The sequence below is a fragment of the Lepidochelys kempii genome, chromosome 5 (assembly GCF_965140285.1).
Source record: "Lepidochelys kempii isolate rLepKem1 chromosome 5, rLepKem1.hap1, whole genome shotgun sequence".
In the NCBI taxonomy this organism is placed as follows: domain Eukaryota; kingdom Metazoa; phylum Chordata; order Testudines; family Cheloniidae; genus Lepidochelys; species Lepidochelys kempii.
In genome coordinates, this window is record NC_136384.1 from 23,696,617 (window position 1) to 23,709,873 (window position 13,257).

The following is a 13,257-nucleotide window of genomic DNA, read 5'->3' on the forward strand; positions in this document are numbered from 1 at the left end:
TGCTGCCTGCATGATCATTTTCATTATCTGAGTCAGATGCCACCAGCAGAAGGTTGATTTTCTTTTTTGGTGGTAGATGTTTTGTAGTTTCCACATTGAAGTGTTGCTTTTTTAAGACTTCTGAAAGCATGCTCCACACCTCGTCCTTCAGATTTTGGAAGGCACTTCAGATTCTTAAACATTGGGTTGAGTGCTATAGCTATATTTAGAAATCTCACCTTGGTACCTTCTTTGCATTTTGTCAAATCTGCAGTGAAAGTGTTCTTAAAATGAACAACATGTGCTGGGTCATCATCCGAGACTGCTATAATCATAGGCACCGACTCTGAAGCATGTCCTCTGGAATAGTGGCCAAAGCATGAAGGGGCATACAAATGTTTAGCATATCCGGCATGTAAATACCTTCCAGTGCTGGCTATAAAAGTGCCATTTGAATGCCTGTTCTCACTTTCTGGTGACATTGTAAACAAGAAGAGGGTAGCATTATCTCCTGTAAATGTAAACAAACGTGTTTGTCTTAGCGATTGGCTGAACAACAAGTAGGACTGGGTGGACTTGTAGGCTCTGAAGTTTTACATTGCTTTGTTTTTGAGTGCAGTTATGTAACAAAAAAAATCTACATTTGTAAGTTGCACTTTCACAACAAAGAGATTGCACTACAGTACTTGTATGAGGTGAGCTGAAAAATACTATTTCTTTAGTTTATCATTTTTACGGTGCAAATATTAGTAATAAAAAATAATACACACTTTGATGTCAATCGCAAAACAGAATACAATATATATGAAAATGTAGAAAAATATCCAAAATATTTAATAAATTTCAAATGGTATTCTATTGTTTAACAGTGTGATTAAAACTGCGATTCATTGCGATTAATTTTTTTAATCACAAGTAATATTTTGAGTTAATTGTGTGAGTTAATTGTGATTAATCGACAGCCCTAGAGAAAAGCTAGGGAATTATTGCTTTCCTAATGTTCAGCATCTGAGAGGGAGCCTATATATTTATGAAAAGTCTGGTGGTGGGAGGCAAAACCAAGGTTTTTTGTGGGGGGAATCTGCCCCCCTTGTCCCATTGCAAAGGGCACCCCTGTTTATCAGAGATGACATGGAAGGCATAGAAAGAACAGTTACTTACCTTACAGTTACTTACCTAAGTGTGATCCTTTGAGATGTGTTGCCCCTATGGATTCCGCTCTTAGGATGCACAGGGTGCATGTGCAACAGATCAGAGTCTGTTGGCCAGCAGTGTCTGTTGGGGCTGCATCTGTGGCCTAGCTACCTGTGCCCTAGCCCCACCTCAGGCTATAAGAACATAACATAAGAACGGCCATACTGGGTCAGACCAAACGTCCGTCTAGCTCATAGAATCATAGAATATCAGGGTTGGAAGGGACCTCAGTAGGTCATCTAGTCCAACCTCCTGCTCAAAAGCAGGACCCATCCCCAATTAAATCATCCCAGCCAGGGCTTTGTCAAGCCTGACCTTAAAAACTTCTAAGGAAGGAGATTCCACCACCTCCCTAGGCAACGCATTCCAGTGTTTCACCACCCTCCTAGTGAAAAAGTTTTTCCTAATATCCAACCTAAACCTCCCCCACTGCAACTTGAGACCATTACTCCTTGTCCTGTCCTCTTCCACCACTGAGAATAGTCTAGAACCATCCTCTCTGGAACCACCTCTCAGGTAGTTGAAAGCAGCTATCAAATCCCCCCTCGTTCTTCTCTTCCGCAGACTAAACAATCCCAGTTCCCTCAGCCTCTCCTCATAAGTCATGTGTTCCAGACCCCTAATCATTTTTGTTGCCCTTCGCTGGACTCTTTCCAATTTATCCACAGTATCCTGTCTTCCAATAGTGGCCAATCCCAGAGAGAATGAACAGAACAGGTAATCATCAAGTGATCCATTCCCAGTTCCTCATTCCCAGCTTTTGGCAAACAGAGGCTAGGGATACCATCCCTACCCATCCTGGCTAATAGCCACTGATGGACCTATCCTCTGTGAACTTATCTAGTTCCTTTTTGAACTATAAAGGGCCGAGCAGGCCCAACTGTCCCTTCATAGTTTCATCAGTGCATAATCCCAGGGAAGTAGGACTCCTTAGTAGCAGGGACTGAGAGTGGATTGTGGAATCCATGTGGTGAACACATCTCAGAGAACCACTGCTACTGTACCACTGTAAGTACTGTAGAACCACTGTAAGTACTTTTTTTTTTCTTCTTTGAATGATTGTCTACATGGATCCCACTCTTGATGACTATCAAGCACTTGTCTGTTGGGAAAGATGTGTGTGTGTCTAATAGGCATAGCCAACTATTAATCATAGAATCATAGAATCATAGAATATCAGGGTTGGAAGGGACCCCAGAAGGTCATCTAGTCCAACCCCCTGCTCAAAGCAGGACCAATTCCCAGTTAAATCATCCCAGCCAGGGCTTTGTCAAGCCTGACCTTAAAAACCTCTAAGGAAGGAGATTCTACCACCTCCCTAGGTAACGCATTCCAGTGTTTCACCACCCTCTTAGTGAAAAAGTTTTTCCTAATATCCAACCTAAACCTCCCCCACTGCAACTTGAGACCATTACTCCTCGTTCTGTCATCTGCTACCATTGAGAACAGTCTAGAGCCATCCTCTTTGGAACCCCCTTTCAGGTAGTTGAAAGCAGCTATCAAATCCCCCCTCATTCTTCTCTTCTGCAGGCTAAACAATCCCAGCTCCCTCAGCCTCTCCTCATAACTCATGTGTTCCAGTCCCCTAATCATTTTTGTTGCCCTTCGCTGGACTCTCTCCAATTTATCCACATCCTTCTTGAAGTGTGGGGCCCAAAACTGGACACAGTACTCCAGATGAGGCCTCACCAATGTCGAATAGAGGGGAACGATCACGTCCCTCGATCTGCTCGCTATGCCCCTACTTATACATCCCAAAATGCCATTGGCCTTCTTGGCAACAAGGGCACACTGCTGACTCATATCCAGCTTCTCGTCCACTGTCACCCCTAGGTCCTTTTCTGCAGAACTGCTGCCTAGCCATTCGGTCCCTAGTCTGTAGCTGTGCATTGGGTTCTTCCGTCCTAAGTGCAGGACCCTGCACTTATCCTTATTGAACCTCATCAGATTCCTTTTGGCCCAATCTTCCAATTGGTCTAGGTCCTTCTGTATCCTATCCCTCCCCTCCAGCGTATCTACCACTCCTCCCAGTTTAGTATCATCCGCAAATTTGCTGAGAGTGCAATCCACACCATCCTCCAGATCATTTATGAAGATATTGAATAAAACCGGCCCCAGGACCGACCCTTGGGGCACTCCACTTGATACCGGCTGCCAACTAGACATGGAGCCATTGATCACTACCCATTGAGCCCGACAATTTAGCCAGCTTTCTACCCACCTTATAGTGCATTCATCCAGCCCATACTTCCTTAACTTGCTGACAAGAATACTATGGGAGACCGTGTCAAAAGCTTTGCTAAAGTCAAGAAACAATACATCCACTGCTTTCCCTTCATCCACAGAACCAGTAATCTCATCATAAAAGGCGATTAGATTAGTCAGGCATGACCTTCCCTTGGTGAATCCATGCTGGCTGTTCCTGATCACTTTCCTCTCATGCAAGTGCTTCAGGATTGATTCTTTGAGGACCTGCTCCATGATTTTTCCAGGGACTGAGGTGAGGCTGACTGGCCTGTAGTTCCCAGGATCTTCCTTCTTCCCTTTTTTAAAGATTGGCACTACATTAGCCTTTTTCCAGTCATCCGGGACTTCCCCGGTTCGCCACGAGTTTTCAAAGATAATGGCCAGTGGCTCTGCAATCACAGCCGCCAATTCCTTCAGCACTCTCGGATGCAACTCGTCCGGCCCCATGGACTTGTGCACGTCCAGCTTTTCTAAATAGTCCCTAACCGCCTCTATCTCCACAGAGGGCTGGCCATCTCTTCCGCATTTTGTGATGCCCAGCGCAGCACTCTGGGAGCTGACCTTGTTAGTGAAAACAGAGGCAAAAAAAGCATTGAGTACATTAGCTTTTTCCACATCCTCTGTCACTAGGTTGCCTCCCTCATTCAGTAAGGGGCCCACACATTCCTTGGCTTTCTTCTTGTTGCCAACATACCTGAAGAAACCCTTCTTGTAATGAACTATACTAATTAACTAATGAACTATACTATCCTAACAACGAATCACACAGTGTTCAGAATAAGTGGATTCTGCTAGGGTTCCATCTCACAGCCATAGGTGTAGGGGTGCCAGCTCTCCAGGATTGGCCTGGAGTTTCCTGGAATTGGCATCCATCTCCCGGTGACTGTTGAAAGGAATACAGGAAATTTTAATAGAATATTTTAAGAAAATGACATTATGTCATGTTGGGGGGGGGGATATCTCTCGGAATAGCTTCAGTCAGAATTTGCAACCCTACACAGGTGGTTAGAAGGACGGAGGGATGATTGGGCTTCCTCTGCCCTTAATATCTGAGAGGGGGTAGGTGGCATGAGGATATCTAGGGTGAAGACACACCAGTTGCTTTTGGACAAAAGAATCTTATCTGACATGCCTGGAACACGTGCACACCAAGAGTGGAATCAATGTGGATAAACACTGTAAAAAGAATTTGAGTTTTGGGGTGGGTGGGCACTTTGATGAAAGTTTTTTGTACCTGAGGAGCGTGTGTATTTGTGTCTGTCTCCAGCTCCGATGCCCCACATTAATGACTATTTCCTCCCCCAATTGTCTAATATTTGTGTCAACAGACTTTATCATAACTGTTATGAGAATAAAAGTCTATTGGTAATCTGGGTTGCTAAAACTTTTCTCCTGATAAGCATTTTATTCTAGGCCTGAGTTGTATGAATATAAATGGGAAGAACTGCATTTTTAGTTGGTACACTTAGGCATACAAAATCTACAGGACACGCATATATGAGGGTAAAGATTAGAGACATGGTTTTATTGTGTGTGACCATCTGTTTCAGTACTCAAGAGTATTTTCATTTAGGGCTCGATTTTCACTCCTTAATGTAGTTGACTGATTTGCATGGTTTAAGGTACTGGGGAGGCTAAGCTTGGCAAAGTACACATATAGATGTTACAGTTATTTCCAGAAGTGCAATTAAAGGCCCTATGTGTTTGAAAATATTTCTTAAGAGTTTTGTGCATGGTATTTTTTTATGCCTTGGTCCCCAGTTACATACTTAGGACAAATTCTGCCATCCCTCCACAAGCTCTCACTAAATGGTTCTGCATTTCTAAATAAAGAAGTTTCTTCTGACATTAAGAAAGGCGAGGAGAAACATTAAGTTTTCAAAAACTTGTGTTTACTTGTCTTATACCTTCATTCCTTCTTCTTTGAACAAATCTGCAACTGCTAATTATAGTGTTCTCATCAACATAAAAATAGTTTCTAGCCATGTTCAGTAGCTAGAAACAGATTTTAATTACACTAGGAACACAGTGAGAGGTGCCTTTATAAAAGTGTATAATCATAATAATGGGTCCTTTAATGGATTCGCTGGAAGATGCTCTTTGTAGTTCTATTGAGCGGAGACTAGAAAGATCCAAAGCTCTTTAAGTTCTCCTCCAACATGCCTTTTGTGACTTTACTAAAATATGTCCTTCAGAAATCTCTTCAAACTAATCTGATCTCTGGGGAAAATGATTATTTTCACTTTCGCTAAAGGTTATACAACTTCATAGTCTTCAAGGGCTCAACAAATAGTATCTCTATCCAAAGAAATTCTTCCCACAGAGTGAACTATTTTTGTTGTAGTGCCTGATGAACAAAGCTACTTCTTTAGGGGAAAAAATGAAGTGTGAACACTGCAAAACAACACCTCAGAGCTACCAAACACGTTGCCTAAAATTCTATCAAGACCAATTTCAAAAGAATCATCCCCGTCAGTAATTCTTTCCCTAAAGCTGTGTGTTCACAGTGAATCTGCCTCTTTTCTAATTTTCCCCACAGCTTATTAGTACCAACCCATATCTCTTAAGGCAAGGCAAAAACAACAGATCTTCAGATCTGGGAATACAGGATATAACATGTAGGACTGAAAGCCAGGACACCTGGTTTTACTTATGGAAGTAACATGCTGTATTACCGCAAGGTAGATTACTAAACCACTTTCTGCCTTACTTTACCCATTAGCAAAATTTAGTAGATTACTATTTACAGTACCTAACAGGGCTGTTGTGCATCATAGTTAATCAATTTTTTGAGATCACTGGCCAAAAAGTGCTCTATGAAACTTATCCTGCTTCAGTTGAATATAACCCATGTTGGCAGAACAAATGAATCAAAGTTCTTGCTTTGTTATTTTTGAATTTGTTTGAAACACAATATAAGACAGTACTGTATTGATCAAATGTCACAGATTTATTTGCAGAAACTGACTTATTTTATTTTATTTTCATGTTTATTTTAGAGTTCTTCCAGAGTTTTGATTTAGATAACATTTTGCAGTATGTGTGTGCTCTATAAAGCAAGTATATACAGTAATCTCTGAATATTCTCTAGGATGCATTTAATTGAACAAATCCAACACGGCTTACATTTTTCCTTTTAATAGGGTGGTCCCAGTTTTCCTGAAACTAAAATGCAACTTCCATACTTGAAGACCGGAACTGGTTGCTGAAAATTTGGAGCATGCATGTGTGAACACATTCCAGATATTTACTCAGGTACTTGCCAAGTCTACTAAATAATAAAATACTGTCTTTTGCTTTTTCTGGAATTTGCAAATATAAGGCTGGTGTCATTACATACAATTCTCCACCTCTCCACTGCTGTCACACTGGAAAAGTAAACATAATTAAAATTTGGTCTTTAATATAACAGACAAGAGGAGATTGAACCCCCTCTGCCCCCGCTGTCTGAAGAGATAGAGTCAGAGCTAGGCAAGCCAATCCGTTAGGATTTCATAATTCACAGTTAGTCTGGTTTTCTGCTAAACCTGGAATATAGACAGATGCCAAAATGATCTCAGACTGGTGTTAAAGAATTTAATGGGATAAAAAAGAAGTGGCAGGATATTTTCTGACATGGGGATACCATTGTGATGCTAGGAGACCAGGTGCCATGGCTCCAGGCCTCATTGAAGACTTACAAATGTGTAGTTGGAAACCAGTCTTGCTTACCTGTGTGTTAGCATTATCAAAATAGATAGTAGATGTTAAGTTGATAAGGATGTGTTTAGTGTTCAGACTTTATAAAATGCTGCTAGGATGCTGCACATATTTATCTTACTTATAACCTCTATAGCTCACAGTGTAAAGTTACATTGAGTGTTTACATTGTAAACCTCTGTAATTGTGAACTTGCCAAACAGGAAAGAAAGCACTGATTAAGGTAAAGCGCTTGTCTGGCTCACAAGATGCCCATTGAAGGCAAATGATGTATTGTGTATCATCAAAGTACAAAGAATTTGTTGATTGCATTCCTAATTCCCTGTGGGAAGGAGAGACCTATCAGAATTCACCCTATCCTATTCATCCTATCAGTTTGGACTCTGGAGTGGAGGAGATAAAAATCCCTGACAAGGAGAAACTTAATTTTTCTTTGCTGTTAGATCTCTCACAGGGCTGGAGCTTAGAAACAAAAAGCAGAGATCCCCAGGGTTAACCTGGGTTAGCCCTAAAAGACATTCCGTGGACAGATTACTATATCTTTGTCACCTTTTATAACCATAGATTGTGACTCATTTGTGCTTAGATGCTGCCTGCTTTAGCCTGTAAATTACTCTCTCATTTCTTTTCCTAATTAATAAATCCTTAATTAGTTTACTATGGGATTGGCTATGGGCATGGTCTTTGGAGTGAGATCTAAGGTACAGTGAAGTGATTGGTCTCTTGGGACTGGAAGCAACCAGAATATTTTGTGATCTTTCTGGAGTAAGTCACTAGCCTAGCTTGTGTAGTGGCAAGATAGTCTGGAGTGCCCAAGGGACGGTCTGTGACTCCAGGGTAAGACTGTTACAGTGATTTAGGAGTTCACACTTGTTAGTGGGTTGGTGAAATCTAATTATAGAACATACCATGAGTTTGGGGTGTCTCCCCTGCTTTTTGACTGCCAGCCTCAGGGAAGACTTGAGACCATTACTCCTTGTCCTGTCCTCTTCCACCACTGAGAATAGTCTAGAACCATCCTCTCTGGAACCACCTCTCAGGTAGTTGAAAGCAGCTATCAAATCCCCCCTCGTTCTTCTCTTCCGCAGACTAAACAATCCCAGTTCCCTCAGCCTCTCCTCATAAGTCATGTGTTCCAGACCCCTAATCATTTTTGTTGCCCTTCGCTGGACTCTTTCCAATTTATCCACAGTATCCTGTCTTCCAATAGTGGCCAATCCCAGAGAGAATGAACAGAACAGGTAATCATCAAGTGATCCATTCCCTGTCCCTCAGTCATGAACCTCTCCAGGCAGCGTGACCACCATTACTTGGGGTTGAAAATCAGGGGCGCAGATGGATAAAATTGTTGTCAACTGGTTGTCTGTTCTAATGTAAACTATATAGATTTGTTTGAGTGGTTATCAATTTGTGTAATATGTTGAGTTTTAAAAAGTGTAGTCTGAGTTTGGAAAAACAGTGTGTGAACAGGCAGAGCCCCACCCCATTCCCAACGTAGCAAACACAATCTGGGTTAGTCTCCAAAATTTACCACTTTCCTAGGGTTTGCCTTTGTTACTCCAGTAACAACAATACATAACCTTGAGTCTAATCAGCCAGTCAAAATCTTTATATATTTTTATTTTAAAGATACTGTGGTTTAATAAGTCTGCAGACATAGGTCTGCATCTCTGTGTATTTAGATTTGGATACTCTTTCCACTGAAAAGAAATTTGTGCTAGATATTTCTTGACACATTTAAAAAAACATGGTTGAACATATAGAATATATGAAAGTCACTTCATCTAATAATTAAGAAATCTCATAATCCAGCATCTTGAAAACACATTTCTTGACTTTATGATATTCCACCAGAGCTCTTCCAATTCCTCACACCTCAAGAAAGGGTCTTGCAGGAAAGGGTCCTTAAGATCAGTAAACTAGGACTACTTTAAATTGGGTTGCGAAGCAAGTTCCAAAGCTGAAGAGCCTCACTGAGAAATTCCTGCCAGTTACCTCCTCCCTCTTATACGAGTGAGGCTCAAACTCAGGATATGTCTACACCACAAAGAAAAGCCCACAGCACCTAGTCTCAGAGCCTGGGTCAATTGACTCAGGCTTGTGATACTCGGGCTGCAGGGCTAAAACTAGCAGCGTAGATGTTCCCGCTTGGGCTGGAGCTCAGGCTCCAAGACCGTCCCCCTTGCTGAATCTTAGACCCCTGGTTCCAGCCTGGGTGGGAACATCTACACTGCTGCTTTCAGCCCCACAGCCTGGGCTCTACGACTTGGTGCTATGGGTTTTTCTTTGCAGTGTAGACATACTCTAAGGTGCTTCCTCTGATCTTACTGTATTGGGATAGAGATAGCTCTACAACTCTGGCAACGTGGCATGGGCTGTAGAACCTGACATCCATTCACATATAGGGAAAGATTGAGAAGGGCAAGAGGTTGTTGACTGGTCAGAGTAATGATGTCCATGCTCCACTCCAGTAACTTTAGGAAGAGAGTACCTGGTTTTCAAAAGATCACACCTCTCATTTGGGCAAGGTCAATTTTAGCGCTACTCCCCTCGCCGGGGTGGAGTACAGAAGTCGATTTTAAGAGCCCTTTAGGTTGACGGAACAGGGTTGGTTGTGTGGACGCAGTCATTTTTAAATCGACCTAACGTGGCTAAATTTGACCTAACCCCGTAGTGTAGACCAGCGTTCAGAGTTACAAACACCTCGGGAAAGGAGGTTGTTTGTAACTCTGAACAAAACATTATGGTGGTTCTTTCACAAGTTTACAGCTGAACATTGACTTAATACAGCTTTGAAACTTTACTATGCAGAAGAAAAAGGCTGCTTTTAACCATCTTAATTTAAACGAAACAAGCACAGAAACAGTTTCCTTACCTTGGCAAGTCTTTTTTTAAACTTCCCCTTTATTGTTTAGCAGTTTAACACAGTAGTGTATTGTACAGTATTTACTGTTTGTCTGTTTCTACTCCCTGATTGTGTACTTCCAGTTCCAAATGTGGTGTGTGATTGACCAGTCAGTTTGTAACGCCAGTGTTTGTAACTCAGAGGTTTTGCCAGTTTGGGGCAGATTTTCATGGGAATGGCAAAAGGCACATCCTTGACATAAAGGCCACTCCACCATAGGCGCCGACTCTGTGGGTGCTCCGGGGCTGGAGCACCCATGGGGAAAAATTGCAGAGCACCCACCAGCAGCCAAGCTCCCCGCCCCCCCACCTCACCACCTCCTCCGCCTCCTCCCAATGCACCATGTCTCCACTCCTCCCTCCCTCCCAGTGCTTGCTGCTGCCAAACAGCTGTAGCAAGCACTGGGAGGGAGGGGGGAGGAGCAGGAATGTGGCGCACTCAAGGGAGGAGGCGGGGAAGAGGCATGGCCAGGGTAGGTATTTGGGGAAGGAGTCAATAGGGGCAGGGAGGGGGTGGAGACTTTGGGGAAGGAGTTGGAATGGGGGTGGGGTAAGGGTGGAGTCGGCCGGGGGTTGGGGGTTGAGCACCCACTGGCGCCAGAAGAAGTTGGCGCCTATGCACTCCACCGTAATTTCAGCTCCCTGCTCCAAATTATGGATGTGCTAGATCTTCTCAAAGGAAAAGTTGCCAGAATTTAACAAAACAAAAGTATTTTTCCCTAGCCTTGTTCTTGGAAATGGCTGGGGGAAAAAGATCCATCTGAGGCAGACACCTAGCATGGAAGATTGAAGCTCAAGTACTTACAATTTGGAAAAGTTATAAGTAACAAAAAACAGGATCTTACAATGAGAAGTGTTTGGCAAACCTAATAATAGATGGTGCTACCAGCCCCCCTTACAGGTGCCTAGTTTGTATTCAGAAGCCAGATTTTGCAGTCTTCAGCATTCAGATGCAGTGTCTTTTAATTCCTGACATTCATACTGTTTTCACATTTGGGGCCCTGGCATATAGAAGTATAGCCATTAGAAAAAATCATTTTAAAAAATCATAAAATCTACGCAAACTAAGAAAATATAACAGCATAATGCACTGTGAAGTCTGAATGAAAGTTAAGCCAATGTGAGATGTTGCCAATGACAGTTCATTGGCAACAAACCGAAACCAGAGTTTTGACCACAGGTTGAGTCCTGGGTTTAGGTCACAGCTGAATTCAGTTCTGTAAAACAAACAAATCCATTAACCCATCATGTTTAGAAAAAATGAAGAAAGTCACTAAAATGAGGTGATATCACCTACCCAAGTGTGAGAAATGTGTAGTAAAAAAAAAAACACCTGTGGGTCAGCAGGAGAAGATTCTTAGGGCAGTATTTTGGCTGCAAGATTGGTGTCTCAAATTCAGTAGTGGGACATTAATGCTCACAGTCATGAAGCACTGCACATTTTCAGAGTTTAGACTGGATTCATTGTACTTTGAATCCTCTGTGAAGGTAGACGCACCAGTTGTCAAGTATGCATATAGGATGCACACCTGAGATCTCTTTGTAACACTGGTTTGGAATATACCATAAATACACACAATCTGGATTTCTATCCCTATAATGGTAGGTATTATCTGCTTGTGCATTCTGGTGAGTTTACCTCTAAGAGGTGTGACAAAGTTCCTCCTCTACCTTGGTGGGTCTTGCGCTTATTGGCGGATTTGCTCACCTTGGAGCTTCACGGCAGCCCTCAGTTTGGCCGTTTTCGTGAACCCACAGTCCAGGTCAACTCCTCCTGTGTCTGACCAGGAGTTGGGAGGTTTGGGGGGAACCCAGGCCCGCCCTCTACTCCGGGTTCCAGCCCAGGGACCTGTGGAATGCAGCTGTCTAGAGTGCCTCCTGGAACAGCTGTGCGACAGCTACAACTCCCTGGGCTACTTCCCCATGGCCTCCTCCCAACACCTTCTTTATCCTCACCAGAGGACCTTCCTCCTGGTGTCTGATAATGCTTGTACTCCTCAGTCCTCCAACAGTCAGTGTTCTCACTCTGAGCTCCTAGTACCTCTTACTCCCAGCTCCTCACATGCACACCACAAACTGAAGTGAGCTCCTTTTTAAACCCAGGTGCCCTGATTAGCCTGCCGTAATTGATTCTAGCAGCTTCTTGATTGGCTTCAGGTGTTCTAATCAGCCTGTCTGTCTTAATTGTCTCCAGAAGGTTCCTGATTGTTCTGGAACCTTCCCTGCTCCCTTACCCAGGGAAAAGGGACCTCCTTCGCTTGCTGCTACTCTATTTGCTTTCTATGCTCTCCTAGAGCCCCCTGGCCTGGGCTTTTCTTACTTTTTGACTCCGCTTCAGTTCCTCCCTGCCACTGGGCCAGATGCTTTTTCTTCATTTTGTTTCTTTTGCTGTTTTTCTTTGCTGCCGTTCGAATGCTGGTCGGCTGCCAGCTTGCCTGCCAGCCCCACCACGCCTGCCCTTGGACGCTGCTATTGCTTCAGCTGAAACCCCCGGAGGAGGGGGGGGACTGCCGACCCGCTCCCCGGAGGAAGGGAGTGGAAGCCCCCAGACCCAGCCGTTTGTTGTTCATTTGTGGACCTGTAATTAATCGACAAGTTATTTTTTTTCTTCTTATCTACTTGGCATTTTTGGAATGCTCCACAAATACCAGAAGAGAAGACAGCTGACAGAGAAATCGCTCAGGGAGCTTCAGATCATCATGGAGGGAGCCATCAGACTGAGTAACTTTTGAACTGTACTCTGGTGTGGGGGGAGTTTGACTGTGTCTTAATTGTGTTTGTAGGGGCACAGAGGGTGTGGCACGGAGCTGCCCCCCGATCCATCAGTGCCCCCCCCCAACACTACTACAACCGTCACGGCCCCCCCGCCGTCCATCCCTGCTGGCAACCTGCCGTCTGCCTCTGGATTCAGCTGCTTGCTCTGAATTCCGCCATCTGGACCAGACACAACAGCCGACCAAACAAGACTCTTTGGACAAACGCACGTGGGTCCACATTCTGCCCCCCCCCCCGGACTGCCCACCCTACAGCTTGCCCCTACTACCTGACCCCAACTCCTGTTTCCTCCCCTTGTCCAGTCCGACCCATTTGGCCCCCCTCTCCCCACCTGCAGCCCAACAGGGAGAAGCGGTTAAACTGCTTCCCCCCCCCGGTGTCTCCCCGCCTCTTCCTGCTCACGATGGTGGGGAATGAGAGGGGTGAGGCCCCTCTAACAACCTCAGCTGCCCCTCCCCC

At 43.9% G+C, this 13,257-nt stretch overlaps 1 long non-coding RNA gene across 1 annotated transcript in view; it reads left to right on the top strand.

Moving 5' to 3' along the window:
• Positions 1-13,257, top strand: part of LOC140911185 (uncharacterized) — a 466,381-nt gene that overhangs the window by 153,192 nt on the left and 299,932 nt on the right. The window contains exon 3 of the long non-coding RNA XR_012158854.2: positions 6,564-6,675. This is a non-coding gene — a long non-coding RNA (uncharacterized LOC140911185). The remainder of the gene's footprint in view (positions 1-6,563; positions 6,676-13,257) is intronic.